Source organism: Pseudopodoces humilis, chromosome 1 (assembly GCF_049639895.1).
Source record: "Pseudopodoces humilis isolate 2021_Gansu_Grassland_sample_001 chromosome 1, ASM4963989v1, whole genome shotgun sequence".
In the NCBI taxonomy this organism is placed as follows: Eukaryota; Metazoa; Chordata; class Aves; order Passeriformes; family Paridae; genus Pseudopodoces; species Pseudopodoces humilis.
This window is the reverse complement of record NC_142200.1, coordinates 55,483,382-55,502,345: the sequence shown is the minus strand read 5'-3', so window position 1 is coordinate 55,502,345 and position 18,964 is coordinate 55,483,382.

Here is an 18,964-nt window from a genome sequence, read left to right as displayed (position 1 = left end):
TTGTGCCTTATATAATCATATAAATTGTTCAAGGTACCATATTGTAATAAGGAGAGATATTTACATTATTCATCAAGAGTGAAAATACATTAATGTTGCTGTAGACTTTGAAATAAAATATATATGTAAACAAACAAAGAAACAAATGAAAAGTCATGATGTCTGTATTTGAAAATGGTTTTGATATAATGTAGAGAAGCCAAGAATCTCCAAACTGTTTCTATTTTAATTTGGCTGTTTGTACCTTGTTCTCACTATTAACATAATATTTATTATTTGTATACATGCAAATTATACAGTTATATCAATATTTCTATAATGAAATTCTTCACTGAATATTCAAGGCAACCTCAGCTTTGTAATGTACCTGTTATAGTATACAACGATGTTGTAATATTATATGTTATCAAGCAACTGGGATATATTGTTTGGCAAATATAACACAAAAATTAACTAATAAATTTTAAGACAGAAGGCATTTTCATCTGTTTGGTGGAAAATGTTTTATCCCTTTGTTCCCATTTATCCATATGTGTAATGTACAATATCCTAACAAATATATGGCAAAGCAGCAGGGAAGAAGGCTGGTTGCTATAAGTTCCTGTCATTTGGGTCAGGTGGAAATGCTCTGGTAGGTAGCATCATCATAGACAAAATTCCCTATCAGGCATGTTTACATAGGAGAAACTTTTGGAGTTCAGGGTGGCATTGCAATGAAACAATTAGGACAGCAAGGATGTACCCAGGAGAAGATGGGGAGATAGCAAATCTCTTGCAGGCAATGTGGGTAGCAGTTGGGCTTGCTCATAGTGGAAAACCAGAGCAAAGACTTCACAATGAAGAGCAAAACTTCTTTGGCAAGAATATGTGGTTTACTATAAAGCAGGCTGGAAATGTTGCTGGAAGTTAGTGGTGTGAGGAAAGGATCTGACCTCTAAGAATATGATGCTCCAGAGAGAGGATGGGTTTTGATAACTTTTTCATTTACCCCTCTTTCCTAGCAGATCTGAATGAATCTACAGATCTGTATACGAAAGGTATATATATAAAAAAAAATTACCTGATTTAATGCAGTGAATTTTGAGGGTTTGCACTTCAGAAAACCTGTTTTTAAGTGTAGAATCCCATCATAGCAGTCATTCAGTCTAATTTGAATAATACTTAGATGTCTATGAGTAAATTCTTGCTGAAATTTGCATGATAACTTAAATGATTATCCAGCCTTGGCACTCAACTTCAGTAGACTTCAGTCAATTTCAGTAGAAATTTAGCTGTCTTTGGTGAGCTGTGTAAAGAGTTAATTAGCTTCACTGTGTTGTACCTTCTGTTTGGTTTAGTGAAATTATCTCTCTTCTGTCCTTGCTCGTCATTAACTTTCAGTCTCCTTGACTGCAGTCTACATGGATCTTCAAGTTCTTCATTAATTATTTTAGGTAAACTCATTAGACACTGTTCCTTTTGTCTTTCTAAATTTCAATGTTTTAATGATATTTCTGTTCTCCAAAGGTAGAGGGAAAGTAATTTTTCTGTGCTTTATTCCATTGATAAAAAATTGCAGGCTAGACTTTTTCACTCTCTGCTTCACAGAGACTGAGAGACTCTCTGAAGTTACAGACTCCCACAATGGAGTCTCCATCCTGTCAACATGAATGGAATCACTTATTCCTAGGTAGCCTACTTGCCTTCCAGTTGTTGCCACAGATAGAGACAAACACATCAAAAATATATTGTAGTGACTTTTTCACTTAAAAACATCTAATTAAAAAAAATCTCATTGGAGAATTTGAAAGATTGATCCTTTTATAGTGTAAGAAAAGCAGTGTGATCATTAATCTTTTCCATAGTTAAATTTTTCAGCAAGATGACAGTGCTCAACCTAGCTTATGAGATACAGACGTTAAAAAGCTGACTATAGAAATCAAGTGGCTCTGAATGTCAGAGAAGTTGACAATCTTTCTATTGCAGACTTTTAAACATTTATTTTCTTAAGCAGTAAATAGTAAATTATATTACTAAAAACAATAACTCACAGCAAAGGGATTGCAGTCAAAATTATTTAAAATATATCTATGTTTTCTATGTGGTTGAAGCCTTGAATTTGTCTGGAACTCTTCTTTCATACCACAGACAGACTATCATACAGATTTTTCCCAAGTAAAGTGCATGAATGGATAAGATTTATTTAAAATTTATGTGGTGTGAGTTTTGTGAATGGGAGAATTGCAGCTCTTAGGCTGGAATGTCTTTAAAAATAATTTACTAAAGCGTGTCCCGAGGGTCACATCAAACCATTTTCTCATTATAACTAGTGTGAGAGAAGAACAAGATTACGTCAAGTTTAATTAGATTGGCCCCATAATTTATGCTGCTGAGTATTTGCTGAAACTGTTAATAGAACATTCATATACTCAAAGTTTACAGAAATAGACTTCTTGCAATGTCATCACAGATTCACAGTTCCATAAAGACTGTTTTGTTAAAGGTGTACAAAAATATAGTCATAGATAGGTATAAATTGTATTTTTCAGTATTTCAAATGATTTCAACATCATTCTGCTGTAAATCAATTTCATTAATATTTGCTGCACTGGAATTGTGGATACCAAACTTCTCTTGAATGAATTTTAAGCGGGTTTTTGCTGGGTTTTGCATTTTTCAGATTTCAGACCAGATGCTTTTGAAGTGCCTGAGAAACAAAATAATCCCATGTTTACAAAGCCAGGAGGAAATATTGCTTTTACGCATCCTTATAGAATTGGAGATTCAGTGGAGTGAGCAATGAGGGAGAGGATTAAAGCAGATTGGGTAGATACGGTCATTCCGTGCAACTCATCAGGAAAGCAAAGCTTTGGTTCAGATTTGAAAGAATGTACACCAGTGGTTTGTTCTGATCAGGAAAGCTCCAGGACTGTCTTTCAAAACATTACAGCCTCTGACTTTGCGATGTACTTCTGTGTAGCTGCTGGGAGAAACAAAACCATATAATGAGTTTTACTGTAGCTGGTAAGGAAAGGAGAAAATGGTAAATGCTTTCAAAATAGAACCTTCTGAGGCACTAGCACTTTTACACAAATAAAACACCTCTTCAGTAATGAGTGAGGATTTATTTAAATACCACATTCCAATTAGCATCACGTAAAAGATAGCAAAGTTAACAATAAATCTTGTTTTCTCAAAAATAAACTGGGTTTAAGCTTGTCTGATCACATTACAGGACTTTAGACCTTCTTTGTGAGAAACTGGTTTGATACTATCACAGAATAGAATCATGGAGTTATTTAGACTGGAAAAGATCTCCAGGATCATAAAGCTCAGCTTTTGACTGGGCATCGCCTTGTCAGCTGTGTCGCTGAAGGACACAAAATGATTCACACGACCACTCTCAGTGTCAGAACAAAAACCTGTGACTTTATTCTCTGACTCCAGTATTTATAGATTCTCAACAATGACCAGGGATTGGATAATTAAGTTACCACCTTCCCAAGCACACTGGTCATGCAAAATGTCCATCAAAAGATATTTCTTAGAAGGAATGTGATAAACAACTTATGTTTACAGGATTGCATGGGAAAGTAACTAAACTATGAAAATATTATCAGAAGGCTTAATTTTCAGGGCAACGAAAAGAATCACTCCTGTTGTTTCTTGAACACTTCCAGGGACAGTGGCTTCATTACCTAGCTGGGCAGACTCATTCAATGCCTGACCACCTTTTCCTGATGTCCAGCCAGAACATCCCCTGGTGAAGCTTGAGGGAGTCTCCTGTCCTGTCACTGGATGCCTGGGAAAAGAGACCAACCCCCACCTGGCTCACACCTTTTTCAGGTGGTTGTAGAGAGTGACAAGGTCTTCTCTGATCCTCCTTTTCTTCAGACTGAACAGCTCCAGCTCCCTCAGCTGTTCCTCATGTGGCTTACGAGACAGAGATGCTTTGGAAAGGGAGTGACGGTCTGAGATTGCAAGAAGAGGTGGTCATTCTCCCAAAAAAGGCACAAGGAGAATTCCCCATCAGCACATTGTACTTCAAGGGCTTTGGGGATGTCCTCCAACAAAGGCAAAGAGCACATTCACTGTAGTATTTGTAACGTGGAAATTCACAAACTGGGCTCCATCTTATTCAGGTGAGGGGTTTCTCATGGAGAGCTGGGGAGATCTCTAGGTTTTGCTGTTACTATTGTCACAGCTTGCTTATAATGGGAGCTACATGTCCCAACACATAGACACTTGAAATCTTTCAAACTGTGGGTTGACTTCCATCTTTACCTCCATTTTCTGTTATGACTCAGAAAAAAACCAAAAAAAAACCCAGCTTGGTTTTGCTTCTTCTCTGTGGAATGCATTTTGAAGACCTAATCCTGGCACCACCCCCGACCTTCTTCTGTTGCAGCATTCAGTCCAGCTTTCTTTGCTCTGCCCTTGTTCCTGGTGACATGTGATACATCAGTGCTCAGCAGTGTTGTGGAATGGTGTAAAACTCCAGAATATGTTTAAACAGCGATATGGTTAATTGAGAAGTGGAGAATGTGCCTGGGTAAAGAACATGATGACCTGTTTTACCTTGAATATTTGGGCACAAAAACCCATGAAAATGAGCAGAATATGATAAAAATACAGCAAACAGGACAAAAAGTCCTCACCTCTGACAATTTTAAACATTCAAATTTCAAAATCCTGACTATATTAATATAAACAAGCATGTCTTAATTTTGGAGCTATAGAAATATTTCCTTCTTACTCCCAAGTGCAGTGCTTCTAACGCCAAAATAAAAGCATATTATTGCAAAAAATGCAGTAACCTTCAGAATGATCAGTTCTACCTGTACAAAATATTTCTTCTACAAAAGAAGAGAGTTTAGTTTCCATGCTTCTTTTGCTCCTGAAACAAATTGAATTTATGATTTCTAGTCCTAGCAATGGCAGCATAGTTGTGGCTGTTTATTGGAGGAAAAGAAAAAAAAGAAAACATTGAAGAATATGAAGTACAGTATGACTCAGAAAAGACTCCATTGTATCCCTTTTAAGCCTTCTCCCCTTATTATTAAGTGTATTTTTTTGAGTTTTCATTAATTTCAAACAAAGTGAAATATCAAGGATTTCTTGTTATTTCTCTTCAACATTTGTAATTTTTCATAACACACAATTAATATTTCTGGTGTGATATGGAAAAACAGTAGGTGGAGAGAAGCAGCAGGGCAGGCATCAGCTCCCACTTCACCCTGTGGCACAGCCAGTGAAGTCTCTCACAAGCTCATGAGTGACTTTGCTTGATCCAAAAGTTGTGGCTAGAATAAACAAAACTGCTGCCAGAAACTTGCTGCACTATTTTTTTTTGGTGTATGTTCTACCAGTTCAGTCATGTCACTTTCTTTGGCTCGGATTTTCTACCAAACTCTTCCAACACTTTAAGCCTGTTGGTGTGATTCTGCATGGGTGAAGCGATTCTTCTCGCCTTGCCCAGTTCCAGAGTTATTTTGAAATACTGAGCCTAGAAGGTGGGAGGAGAGGAGGAGAACTGCTGTTTAGGTTTTGGGTTGAGAGAGTAAGAGAAAATATAAGAATCCCTCCCCTTTTTTTTTTTAAGCTGTTGCTGGGAGGAGGACTTCAAGAACTTTTGAAGAGGAGCAATCTTAGGTGACAGGCTGTATTAAGAGCACAGGATTATTTTCAGAAGAGGTTACAATCCAAAAACTGCTCATTCTGAGAGGTGGCATGGTAGAAAGAAGCAGCTTGCTTCTTGTGTAGAGGTAAATGTATTTTTGTAAAGAAAAACAGCATGGAATTCCTGTTAAGAAAAAAGGGAGAGGAAGGAATAGATATTCCTTCATCCAAGCATCATGAAATCAGTCCTTATAGTTGTACCAGTAAAAGTCAGCATGATGCATTTAATGTTTTTGAATGCTAGTGAAAATTAAACCATGAGATTAAATCAGTATCACTAAGTTTATCCACTCTATCCCACTACATATTTTGAGTGCTGTTTTCCAAAAAAAAAGGAATTTACAGGTTGATATTCCACAAGTATCTTTTGACCTCAAAACCTGGAACATATAAAGCAACGTATTTGTAAAGTAGCGTAGTTCTTGTTGGACAACTCTTACAGAAACAGCTGAATATTACATAATTATGTGTATTCAAAAGATTTGGGATTAATTTCTGGTGTGTTCTTCACCATATCTCTCCTTCTAAAAATTCTGTCAATATGGAGATCAGTCATGACACCAGATTCCACAACTGAACCCATTTTCTGTGCTTCTCTTACCATGCTGTTTTCTTTAAGACAGTCTTTGAAGAAAGGAAGCAGACTTGCAATCCACATATTGTTTTGGTGGATAATTGGGAAAGAATGGGACGTGTCATATGAAAAGACTGAAAAATAAGCAGATCTGAAAAGAAAGTACTTATTCCCTCTTGAAGATGCAGACATTTTTAGAGATTTAATATTTTTTTTTTCTTGCTTTAGCAGAAAGAAGGGTAGCAAGTTCTCTTAGGCAAAGTAAAACACATTTTTGTGTGGTCCCGCTAGATCTGAAAAACAGCTTAGTGGTTGTATTTACATGCACATTTAGGGGGTCAGAGCTACATTACAGTTCTACTAGGTCTCTCACCAGCTGTGTTGCCCTCCTCTGGACACATTCAAATACCTCCACCTACTTCTAAATTAGTGGGCCCCAGAAGTGCACATGGTGCTCAGGGTGAGGCCATGGCTGGAGACAGCAGGATAATCTTCATTAGCATCCAGATGAAAAGCAGGGAAGTACTTGTATAGTCACTGGGGGTTATCACACATTTCCTGAGATCTGGAAGGAGACAGCAATTCTTCTGGGCCATGGGAAGCAGACAGAAAATAAGAACTGCAGTAAGGGGTTGAGGAGAACCAGGATAGGAGTAAAACCATCTTCCTTCTTCCTTCATGAAGTCATTCAGCATGAACACAAAGTATCAAAACATCTCTGGTTCTCTACTCAACCAACCATCATTCCCTGGGCTTGATGGGAATTCATGCTGGATTTCTGCCTTTCAGCTATGGGGTAAATTATTTCAGTGATACCCAGTTAGGACACCATACAAGCCAGTCCAGCAAGGCATGTGACAAAATACATGAAGGTCTTGACAGATCAGTTCAAATCTCTTGCTAGGACAACTCTGGCTCATTCGTGCTTACTCCTCAAAACCAAAGTCAGTGCACTGAAGGTTGAAAAGTGTCCCTCAAAAAAACTTTCCCAAACTTGCAGAGAAATACTAATACTTAACAGAAATTGTACTGATGCCAAAAATATACTTAATAACCTCCTGTCAGCATAACACCTTTGTTGAGAACATAAGAACTAAAGAGACATATGACAAGTCTCTGACATGTTTCTGCAAAATCTTGACTGGGATGTTAAAGTCAGTAATTACAAAAGGTTTTGTATAGTTAAAGAAAACAAATGCCTAAGGGAGGTTTTGCTCACTTCAAATGAGAAAAGGCACATGGGCTTTCAGTTGTTGTTAGTTAAAAGAAAAAGAAACTAATGATTTTTCTCATCCATATTTAACTGACAGCTGATAATCTCGGTTTTCAAACTCATTAACTCAGAGATTATTATCTTGACCTGATAAAATTTTAGGTGAAACTTCAGGAAAAGAAAAATGAAGTCTGGAGCAGTTAAACTGAAGGGTGGGGATGCTGTTGAAATCTGAAGCTCTATCCAGATTCACCCATCCTTGACGACAATCAAATAAAAGATTTTAATTTTTTTTCCCTTGTTACTTACAGGATTTTTTTGTATTTCTGTTAATTACTCAGTGACACAGACATTGACTTTCTCTGGTGGGTAGCATAACAGCTGGTAAAAAAAAACATTATAATTTTTCCTGAATTTGGAGGTAAATATATGCACCATCCTGTCATTTAAAGTACACAGCAGCTGAAAACATTCTGCAGTAGAGTGATTTCATATGAAGTTGTAACACAAAAGGTGTTGGTTTTTGTTATCAGGCAGCCTTCTCTATAGTGTCACACACCTTCACCGGTGTAAACTTCTGAGAGAATTTTCTTTCTTTTTTCTTTCTAGTAAAATAGCACTGGATTAAATTATAATACTCTTCTGTAATCAGTATTTTTTTCTATTATCCTTTCTAATGAACATATTAATGCTAAAGAGGCGTACCTGAGCAAGTCTCATGTGGTACTCAGGACAGCCAGATAAGAAGAAGTGAACCTTTTTGATCCTGGAGAGGAAAGGCACCTGGTGATGGCTCAGCAGCTGGTTCGCTGGGATTACTTTCATTAGTGACAGCGGTTGCTTTCCTTTGCCTGTGAACTAAGCACATACCTTTCTTGTCTACCCCAATGGAAGCACTTTGGGGCAGCTCTCTTTTCATTGTAGAGTGAGCAGAACATGAAAGAGGGAGTACACCTGAACACAGATTTTAACTCCCATTCACCAATGAATAGCTGAGAACTTGAGCTGTGGATTACCTTTGTGACTTTGATAATATTACCTCTGTTCTTACCTCCAATGCTTTTCACCTAAAAAATAAGTATGACCTCACCACAGACTTGAGCACTATGAGAATTAATTGGCTTATACCTTGAAGCCATTTTCTTGTCTGTCTCTACCTTTAGTTATCACAGGTTGCTCTTTAGTTTCATTTGAAGATATGACTCCATTTCAAAGAAATCAACACATTTCAAACAAAGTTACTATAAATTTAACTTTTCATGACTAGCTTGCAGTTTTCAAGGAAAGCCTTTTTGTTTAGGCTAGAACAAATGGGGCAGGTTTCCTGACATCCATCATGAATGCACATACAATATTAGGTGATTAAAAAAAGGGAATGATAATGGGAGAAGTTTTTGTGATTTTTTTTTTTTTTTTGTTATTAAAAACAGAACAGATTTATTTTTGAATTAGAGTAGAAAATAACTGATACCATTGTGTGCAGTACTGGACAGAAAATCTCTCGAGCATTGAGATGATCTTCCTGGTACTCTAAAAAATAACTTGCTGCCCATGGAAATGTTGAATGATTATTTGGTATCTCCTATGGGACAACCTTTACAACCAACAGAACCACAAGGTCAGGATGGAAGGGACCACAGTGAATTATTTGGTTCAACCTCCCTGCTCAAGCAGAGTCATCCTGGAGCACATGGCACAGGATTGTGTCCAGATGGTTCTTGAATATCTCCAGAGAGGGAGACTCCACACCCTCTCTGAGCAATCTGTCCCAGTGCTTGGGCACCCCCACAATAAAGATGCTCTTCCTCATATTCAGGTGGATCTTCCTGTGCATCAGTTTCTGCCTCTTGTCCTATTGCTTAGCACCACTGAGAAAAGCCTGGATTCATTAATCTTCTTGGCACCCTCCCTTCAGATGCTTATGGACTTACAGGTTGGACTTCATGATCTCAAAGGTTTTTCCCAACCTAGCTGATTCTGTGATTCCATTACACTGATGATGTCTCCTCTCAGTCATCTCTTCTTGAGGCTGAACAGGCCCAGCTCCCTCTGCCTTTCCTCATAAAAGAGACTCTCCAGTCCCTTCATCATCTTTGTTGCCCTGTGCTGGAGCCATCCCAGGAGCTCCATGTCTCTTGCACTGAGGAGCCCAGAACTGGACACAGCAGTCCAAATCTGGCCTCACCAGGGCTGAGTAGAGGGGCAGGATCACCTCCCCCGACCTGCTGGCAAAGCTCTTCCTAATGCAGCCCAGGATCCTATTGGCCTTTTTGGCCACAAGGTCACTCTGCCAGCTCATGGACAGCTTGGGGGGGACCACCAGGACCCCCATATCCTTCTCTGCAGAGCTGCTTCCCAGCAGATCAGGCCCAGCCTGTGCTGGTGTGTTGTGTTATTTCTCTCCAGGTTCAGGACCCTGCATTTGACCTTGTTGAATTTCAGGCAGTTCTCTGCCCATCTCTCCAACCCATCGAGACATTGAGACCCTTCAGAGAGCTCTCTGAGGTATTGGCCTCTCCTCACAGCTTTATGTTAGCCAAGAAGATTCATTTAAGTGTACTGAGAACTTTTATTAACCATATATTGAGTCACTTAAGTATGGAATGCTTTCTCACCAGGGGACAGAAGGAGATAGAAAAGGATTATATAAAGCATTGCTATTTTTTTTATACCGCTGTGCTGTGTTTACTCACCTTTGGTCATCCCAGTCACAACTTAGTTAAGAGCTGGTTCAGCATAATAAAGGCTCTTTAGAAATGAGGGAATTGCTGTAAAGTCTGAATATCAAGCATGAGCTGTCATGGAATAATTTCCTTATATAATCATTGATCTTGCAGCTTAGTTTGTCATAAAAAGTTCATGCTGATTTATTTTTTTACAGAATATCAATTGTATTTATTGCAATCATATTTTAGCAACTTGGGACCACAAGTGGTTTATTACCTACATAGCTGAAGGGATTTCAGCTGCTCTTTTGGTATTAAATTTCCTACAGATCTTCTGCATTACCACTGCTTATCACAAAAAAGTGAGTAACAAATCAATTTGCATAATATACTGAAGCAGGTAAGGATGGATGTGTTAACAGCTCATCCTACTATCCCCTCAGAAGGGAAAAAAAAAAAGAAGTATATGTAAAAAATGGAATTTTCTCACTAAATTTTAAACTTGGAAAAACCTATCAGTTCTACAGCCTATGAAAAAGTGACATTTTCTGTGTATTTTCCCTTTTTTTCACATTGGGAAAACAAATTACTTAAGTTCATTTTGTCAGCTAAATGCTTACAGTGGTATTAGCTGAAACAACATATTAAGGGTGATTTGTCAGCAGTAACATCAAGCTAGGCACTGCTATTCCTTTTTTGTGCACAGAGGACAGGTGATATCTTGAAGTTTTCTACATCTGCTAGCATCTTTTGTCCTCTGTTTTTATGTTCCATATTTACAGCTGGATCCAAAGTAATAGCTTAAGCCATTATCTAAGTTTGCTGTATTCCCTGACAAAAATCTTTAGTGGTCTAATCGAGAATCTCTCTTCTTCCAAAGAAAGAAATAGTGAGCAGAAAATGTATTCCTTCCCCTACCACAATATATGAGGCTGTTGGGATTTTGGGCAGCAGTATTTCCCCAAATCAAAGGGCCTTTTCAGGCTTTCATGACACAGGGCTAATCTCATGCATGTTGCAGTTGGCAAATCTACCTGGATTTTTATTGTGTTTATTGGTTTCAGTGGGAAAGCAAGCAATATCAATATTATATTTGAATTAGGTATTTTAGACTATACTATCATGTATGCTGCAGTTTTCTCCACTGTGTTTCTGACTAAATAAATGTCTTCAGAAAGAAGAGGATTACAGAGGTGTTATCAAAAGCTTTGTACTCTACTCAGATCTGGGTAAGATCACCTGTTGAGATGAAGCTTACTCATGGTTTGTACTGTATATTTATTAAGACCTTTCTCTTCTGTGTCTGCTCTTTATATCCCCTGAATCTTACAGTCTATCTTAAACTGTCAGGAAAAATTGAAGATTTAAAAATATAATTATTACCATTCATTAGTTTTTTTATGAATATACTTTAATGCTTTACAGTTACATTTAGAGACTCTACTCTGTTCCATGTTATTAACAAATTACATCTTTCAGTTTGATAGCCTTTTTATTATTTGTATCTTTGTTAATGTCTTTTTTCCTGAAGTCATCACTTGTAAAACTGAGACAAAAATTTACATTCTATACTATTATTATATTCTATTCATACTCTTTATCTTATCTGTTTTTTCCAGATCAACTTTACTACAATTCTTTAGGACAGGTGTTTCAGTGCATCTCCTATTTTTTAAATTTTTTTTGGTATTGTAATAGTCCATGTTTTGGAACACTGAGGGTTACTCTTTCCCTCCTTAATAATCCTATTCAAGCCCTAAAGTTTAGAAGTGGAAAGACAGGAGCCAATTTCACTGCTACTGTCTTGTCTCTTCACACCATTAATTGGAGGTATGTTTAGGGAAATGTGTGCTTCACAGTGGATGTGAGACTCTGGCTTTCCACCTATCACCTCTCAGATCTCACTCCTTATGATCCAGTGATAAGCTCCACTGTCAATATGTCCTTATAAAGCTGATTTCTCACTTTCTGACTGTTGGGTCACTGTTTGCACCAGGATGAAGCTCTTTTTATAGACTGGCCATAGGCTAGGGACCACCCTTTTGCTTCAGAAACCACCTTTCCTCCATACCAGTTCACCCAGGTACTGTAACATTAAATTGTCTGAATGAAATGACTAATTCTTAGCATAGTCAATAGCTTCAGAATAATTAATGTTTTAAGATGGGTGTAGGAGAGACTGCGCCAGTTATCTGAAGAGCGTGTGTGAGGGGAAGGGGGCATTTTACTGGTGTTTTACCAGGGGCCAGATGTGAGACTGCTGGGAAACACACTCAAGCTGCAACTTCTTTTTTCATATGACTTGAATCTGAAATGTATTCACAGAAATCAAGAAGACAAAGCCCCATTTTATTGATGGTTTCATACTTCCCCAGTAATAAATCAGCATCTGAAGAAAAAATTTTCTGCTTTTGCAAAGTGGTAGCTGCTTCGAGAAAAGTCCTTCAACTTTTTCTTTTCTTTTTTTTTCCTTTTAATGTTCTTCTAGCCTCCTTCTAATGGTTATGGAAGATCCAATTTTCATGGCTTGCACAGCAGAGAAAGAAGAGGAGAAGAATCACCACTCTGGCAGACAGAGGAGATTTATGTCAACTGCAAAAACATCTCACACAAACATAAGAAAAGACCATTAGGTTCTTTCTTAAGAATGAAGTAATCAAAGCACAAACCTTTTATTTGCAGCACAGACTTTATTTTCTCTGTGCTGGCAAGGTCGAATTGGCTGTGCTGGGCATGGCCTGGGCTGCTTTGGCAGGACAATGACATGACCTCGGCTGTGCTGGTGCTCTGTTGCAACCTTCAGAGCTACCCTATCCCTTAATTCGTATGTAGAATTCAATTGTCTTTCTGCAATTGAAACGCTTTTACCTAGTAGGTGGACTCCTAAGTATCAGTTTTAAAACAACTCTAATATGCAGAATGGAGCCACATATGTTTACAGAAAGTAAATTTGGTCTGAGAAATCTATGTGTATGGGAAGTCTGTGTGACAGGGTGAGAAAGAAAATGTGTTTGATGTTGTCTATGTTCATGATTCTTGCATGTCAAATTGAGAGCTCTATAGAATAATAAATACCCATGATTTTCCACACAGGAGGTGTTATTTTGCTGCTGGGCAAACAGCGCTATTCAGCTGACAAAAGCAAATGTATCAGGGCTTCTTGAACCTAGATTTAAAAGTATGAACAGCAGCTTGGTATCTGACAGCTTTGTGGTTTTACAGGCTTCTTGCCACTTGCCACAGTAATTTCAGTGTTTTCTTTTTGGAGATGCAACTGAAGTGTAGCCCCTGCTCTCCTCCCCCACTCCTTCACCCTCTTCACTCCCCCCCATTCCCAGAAGAAAACAAAACAGGAAGACTCTGTCACTGTCAGGTTATATTTAATAATTTATTATAAGGTTTAATCGCACAAAAAATAAATGAGAACATGGAAGGTATACGAGTAAATGATGCAAAGCAGAAGAAAGCATGACTGAGAACATTTACAAAACAATACACATACATATGTAGTTGTATGTGTGCATATGTATATATTCTGCTGAAACCTACAGAAGAAATCACACAGAAATTGAACAAACAGACAAAAAAAAAAATAAAGCCTTAAACAAACAGAACTAGAAGGCAGACCTGAGAATTAGGATCTATGCATCTTTTGGCCTTTTACAAATCTGCTGAATTACTGAGGACAGAATCCCAGTGAGCGACGGTGTTACCATGACAGCTGATAATCATCTATGTCTGCTTACTGCAAACGGTGTGCCTGGCCCACCTATGCCTGATTCCACTTTTCTCTTGAAGCACACATAAAAATGTTGCTGGAGACAGCGTTTGGGGGGGTTTTGTTTGGGTTTTTTTTGAAAGGGGTTAGTGGTGGAGGCATCATGAGTCTGCCTACAAGTCAGGTACTGGTTCCGCTTGGATGGCTAGGAAGAGCATCACAGCCTGACAGTGAAAAGCACATTTTGCGCAGCCTTCTCCAGTGGAAAGCTTTCTTTGCGTGCACAGGAAAATAGGAGCCTAGGTTCTTCTGAGAATAACATGGACACAAGGCTTCTCTTCACTATTTGAGCAATAATAGCATCATGTGGTTACTCTACACTTCAGCTAAAAATCTAAAATACTAAACTAAAGTGTCCTTTCAACTTATACTGAAGATTTGTTTACAATATCATATACCATTAAAAACATATTGTTTTGGTTTTCTGTACTCCTGAACAAGGACACGTTGAGATGGATGTTTGGTTTATTTTTAAATTTCACTTGCCGAAGGTTTTCAGATATACAAATGCTTGAATGTGAAATTAGGTGATGAGGATACACAGAACCATACTACTAACATTGGTTGTTTATTTCCTGAGTTATCAAATGTCATAGCAGGTAATTCTAAGTTGTGCACAGCCTTACAAATGAAACCTTGTAGCACTGGGTCATTTCACACATGATCCCCCGATAGAAAAATGCCAAAATGACAATGTAACTGATTTGATTACACAGAAAGTCTCAACTGGAGTCCAGATACACAAACATCCATAAGCTGAGAAGATGGTATTGTTTTACTGCTTTTAGAGACAGTCAAAATACATCCCTGCTTTACTGAGGGTAAAAAAGGGGAGAGGTTGAGGTTAAATATCTGGAATACCAGATTGTTTTGATTATTTGTGGTACTGCCCTTATTTATTTTCTCTCCTGGCACTTTCAGCTTGTCTTTTCAAAACAATTGCTTATTTTTGAGATTTGAAGAGAAACAAAAATCTGTAGTGCACTCCTTTGCAGGTATGTAATCTGTTTTAATTCAAATACCATAAACATTAGTTCTACCAGGATAATCCACAGGGAAAATCACATCACACATAGCATAATAAGAACAATGTGTTATTTTTTTTCAAAAAACAGTCCCAAAACAACAGCTTAATTTTTGTGCCCACAGTAATATCAGTGAACAGCAGCTGAACTAGTGACAAGTTAAAACCAAGAACACCTCCAAACTTATCAGTATTCTCATTGGTTTAAAAACTAGTAAGCTACACACAAGAGAAACTTCCAAAAGCTCAATTTGAAATGCAATATTAGAACTCTTTAAATATTTTATGAGTCTGGTAGGTTGGGACCCAGTAAGAGTTTGTTTGCTGTTTGGATTACGTAAATAGATTTTCCAGTGTAAACAAACCATTGTTTATTGCTGCTTAGTTTCAATATTTCCCACAGATTTGTCCTTTCCTTTTGGAAATGTCTTCATTTTTTTTTAATAAATTCCAACAACTGTAATTTGGAAATTTTATGTTCAACAATTACTGTGCTATTTCATGCTGTACCACTCGCTCAAATAGTTAAGAGGAAGGAAAAAAGAATCAATGAAGCAAAATGACACAGCCATGGATAGCAGGGATATCATCTCAGCATACCATCTAAACTGTAAAATAGTTCTATGGGTTTTTTAAGGTCTTAGAAACTTTGCTGAAAGGAAATAAATATAACAAAATGTGCTGTCATTAAAAAAACAGTGTTGAATACCTTGAAGGGTATTCTAGGGTAACTACTGTCTGTGTGATTTGAAAATGAATATATGAGATTAAAAAAAGATTAAAACCTTTTCTGTAATACCAAAATTAATGTTTTCATTGGGTGAAAAAGGGAAATGTTTAAGTTGATGTTCAAAGGAATATTCAATGCTTAATAGTACAACTAAATCTTTAAAGGGTGTAAACTCACATCTCTTTGAAAAAGACTTCTGAACGTAGGAAAGGTAGTCACCAGAGTTTGGATCAACAGGACAAGAAAGAAACTCACAGTCTACGAAAGAAGGTGAAAGTTAGAACCTGTTATTTTCTTTATTAATTTCAGACACATTCTTTTACCTTAAGGAACTTCTGGGACTGTAATACCTTCATGATACTGCTCCTTCTGCTAGTCTTCTGCTCTCCCTTGGCTGTGTGTCTTGGGCTAAGACAATGTTTCTGTGAGGAAACACGCTGTTTTAAGGGCTGGACCCACCAAGGAACACAAGAAGCTGGACTCCTCCACACCCCCACTTTTGGCAGGGTAGTTCAGCAATGACCTCTTTCAGCAATAGCTCTTTATGACCTCCACCTGACCTAAATTCCCAGCCACTTTCTCTTTTAGGCATCTACATGTTTTCAAGAATGCTCAGAAATAGCTTGTTCTAGCTATACTGTGCAGCTTAAACACCTGCCTCCTCTCCAGGTCTTATCCCAGGATGAGGGGACAGGAGAAGAGGACCAAGGAAACACAGCAGGCAGAACAGTTGAAGTATAGCTGCTACCAGCATTTGTTAGTTTACTCCTGAGAGTTCCAAGTAAGAAACTTTACTTCAGAAAAAGGAAAGACTTCAGCTTCAGAGGATTGTTCAGAGGATTGATCTCACTAGCAGTTTCATTTCTAGGGGGTTGTCTTTTTGGTTTTGTTTGTTTGTGTGCTTTTTTGTGTGTGTTTTTTTTTTAGGGATGATGATGATGATTTTTGTAATTATAAAGATGTCAGGGCACCAGGACTCTGATTTTTCAAATTTATTTTTAAGTCTTGTGTGCATCATGCTCCTTTAAATATACTCTGTTATGGAGCTCTGTGAAACCCCAAATCAATGGTATTTATTTACAGTAGCTGAAACTCTGCCTCAGTGAGTACACCCTATTGCAATTTCCTTCAAAGCTGAGATGCTCAATAGGAGTTAATCCTCTGAATAGCTCTGTAAGTCTGACACTAAGGATTGTTTCCAAAACCAGCCCATCTGTCTACAAGGTAGCTGCTAAAATGTTCTTTTAGGCTACAGAGTAGAAGCTGTCCACCAAGCTATTGGACTGTATTGTTCAAGATGTAAGCAAGGCAACATAAAAGACATTTCCAAAACACAGACATTCCTGGAGCACCATTTTGGACTAGAACACAAGACATACCTTCACAGCTGTGCTTGGGGTGTGGTGTCAGGGTGTCTGTGGGCTCAGGGTGGCCATTGCTCCTTTGAGATCTCAGGCAAAAAGTTCCACCCCAAGGCTAGAGACCCACAGCAGTCTTCCAAACACTAAACTGGACCAGGCTTTTCACTGCCACATGAAATGCTGGTTCATCCAGCATCATACCTGCCAAATCACTCAGGAAAAGGGAGACCCTTCCCAGTTCTCTCCCAGCCTGCATCAGACAAGTAAGCATGCTCTCTCCCCTGCCCTCTGAAGCTGGGCTCCTGCACAGAAACAAGTCATATTTTTAGGATGAAGAAGAAGCTGCAGGGCTTGGTAGGACACTCCCCCACCAAGAGGCTCCTTGTCTTTGCCTTTGTCCCTGCCTTTTTTTTTTTTTTTTTTTTTTTTTTGTTGTTGTTGTTGTTCTTTTCTAATAGTGCAATGCATTGAGCCTCAGCTATCTCTATCTATCTCTATACACTACTGGGGCAGGCAGCCACCATGCCACAGGAGTGACTAGTGCCACTGCTCTTACTAATTTCCTGGCCCTGATTAGGCTCAATTTATAAAGCTGGAGATTTCCCTTACTATCTGTGTTTTAGTCTTAAAGTTATATATCCCTACATATAACTTAGGATATATAATGTTTCAGCTACAAATACCAAAGAAAGTGTACAAATCTATCTAACACAAGTTTCCAAAGATTATTTCTGCACTATCCACATTGTTAGCCTGTATAGTTAGATAAAATAACTAATATGAATTACTAGCCATGGCTGACATATTTCTTCTAACCTTATGCTTACTTAAAAAGACAACTTTGTAGTTTTAGAAAAAAAAGCATCTCAGTGGTTCTAAAGGGTATTTAACAGCTCTCAACAGTTTATTCAGTTAGATTGTTATACTAAATAATTCATTTGTAGCATTAACCACTAAACTTTATAAAATGATTTAAGTGATCACTAGCTTATCATAGAAATATATTAAAAAAACACAGTATCTTTTTTTTCAATTTCTTTCTTCAATACTTTTCTGTGTTTGTTTTGATGTCTATATGTGTATTTGAAAAGAGGAATGTATGTTAGAAATATTTACGTGAATGAAAATTAATCTCTTTTAATGCCCTTTTTATTTCCTCTGAAATAAATCTGTCTTAAGCAGACATTTATTATTTCCTTTGAAACGTCTATAATTTAGCCAACAATGGTAGAATGGAAGGAACTTTCCTACAGAACCCTGTCAGAACATTTTGTAATTAGAAGAATAAAAGGTTGAGCACCTCTGTATGTATTTTTATGGATCATAAAGGAAGATATCACCCAGAATTCAATCAGCTGTGAAATATTCTAAATCATATTTTTGGCAATATCTGGCTGCAGTGAGTTTCACAAAGTTGTGCAATAATAATGGTGGTGCACTGTGCAAAATACTGTTTTTTCTATAGTGCATAATGCAGGTTAGGCAGACTGGTGCTTGGAGCTTCCAGCCAGGTTAGGGAAAACGAGCCCGTCGGGCTTCGGTCCACTAGTACAGAGTAACCTGGAGCTGTGAATTAGACTGAACACACAACATTGCTTCCAGCTCCTGATAAAGGAAGAGAAAAAGAAGTTGAATGATACGGGAAACTGTTTTGTACTCAACATGGCCCACTGCTGTGTGCTGAAGTGTTTGCCAATTTCTCCTGATATTTTTAAAGATTACAGAATCTGTTTTTATTTCTGTTGATATCTTACCCCATTTTTAACTTCCTTTCATAAATTTCTCTACCTTTCTGTAATGATGATTTTCAAAGAAATAAAAGGTTAGGTTATATCATTCTTTGGTAAGAAGTCATAACACTTTTTTAAAATGTGTTTTTTCCTTGTAACCATCTCAAATCAAAACAATTTCAAAAAAACTGTTCTGGATATCTCCTGTCACAGCCCACCATCTATGGAAA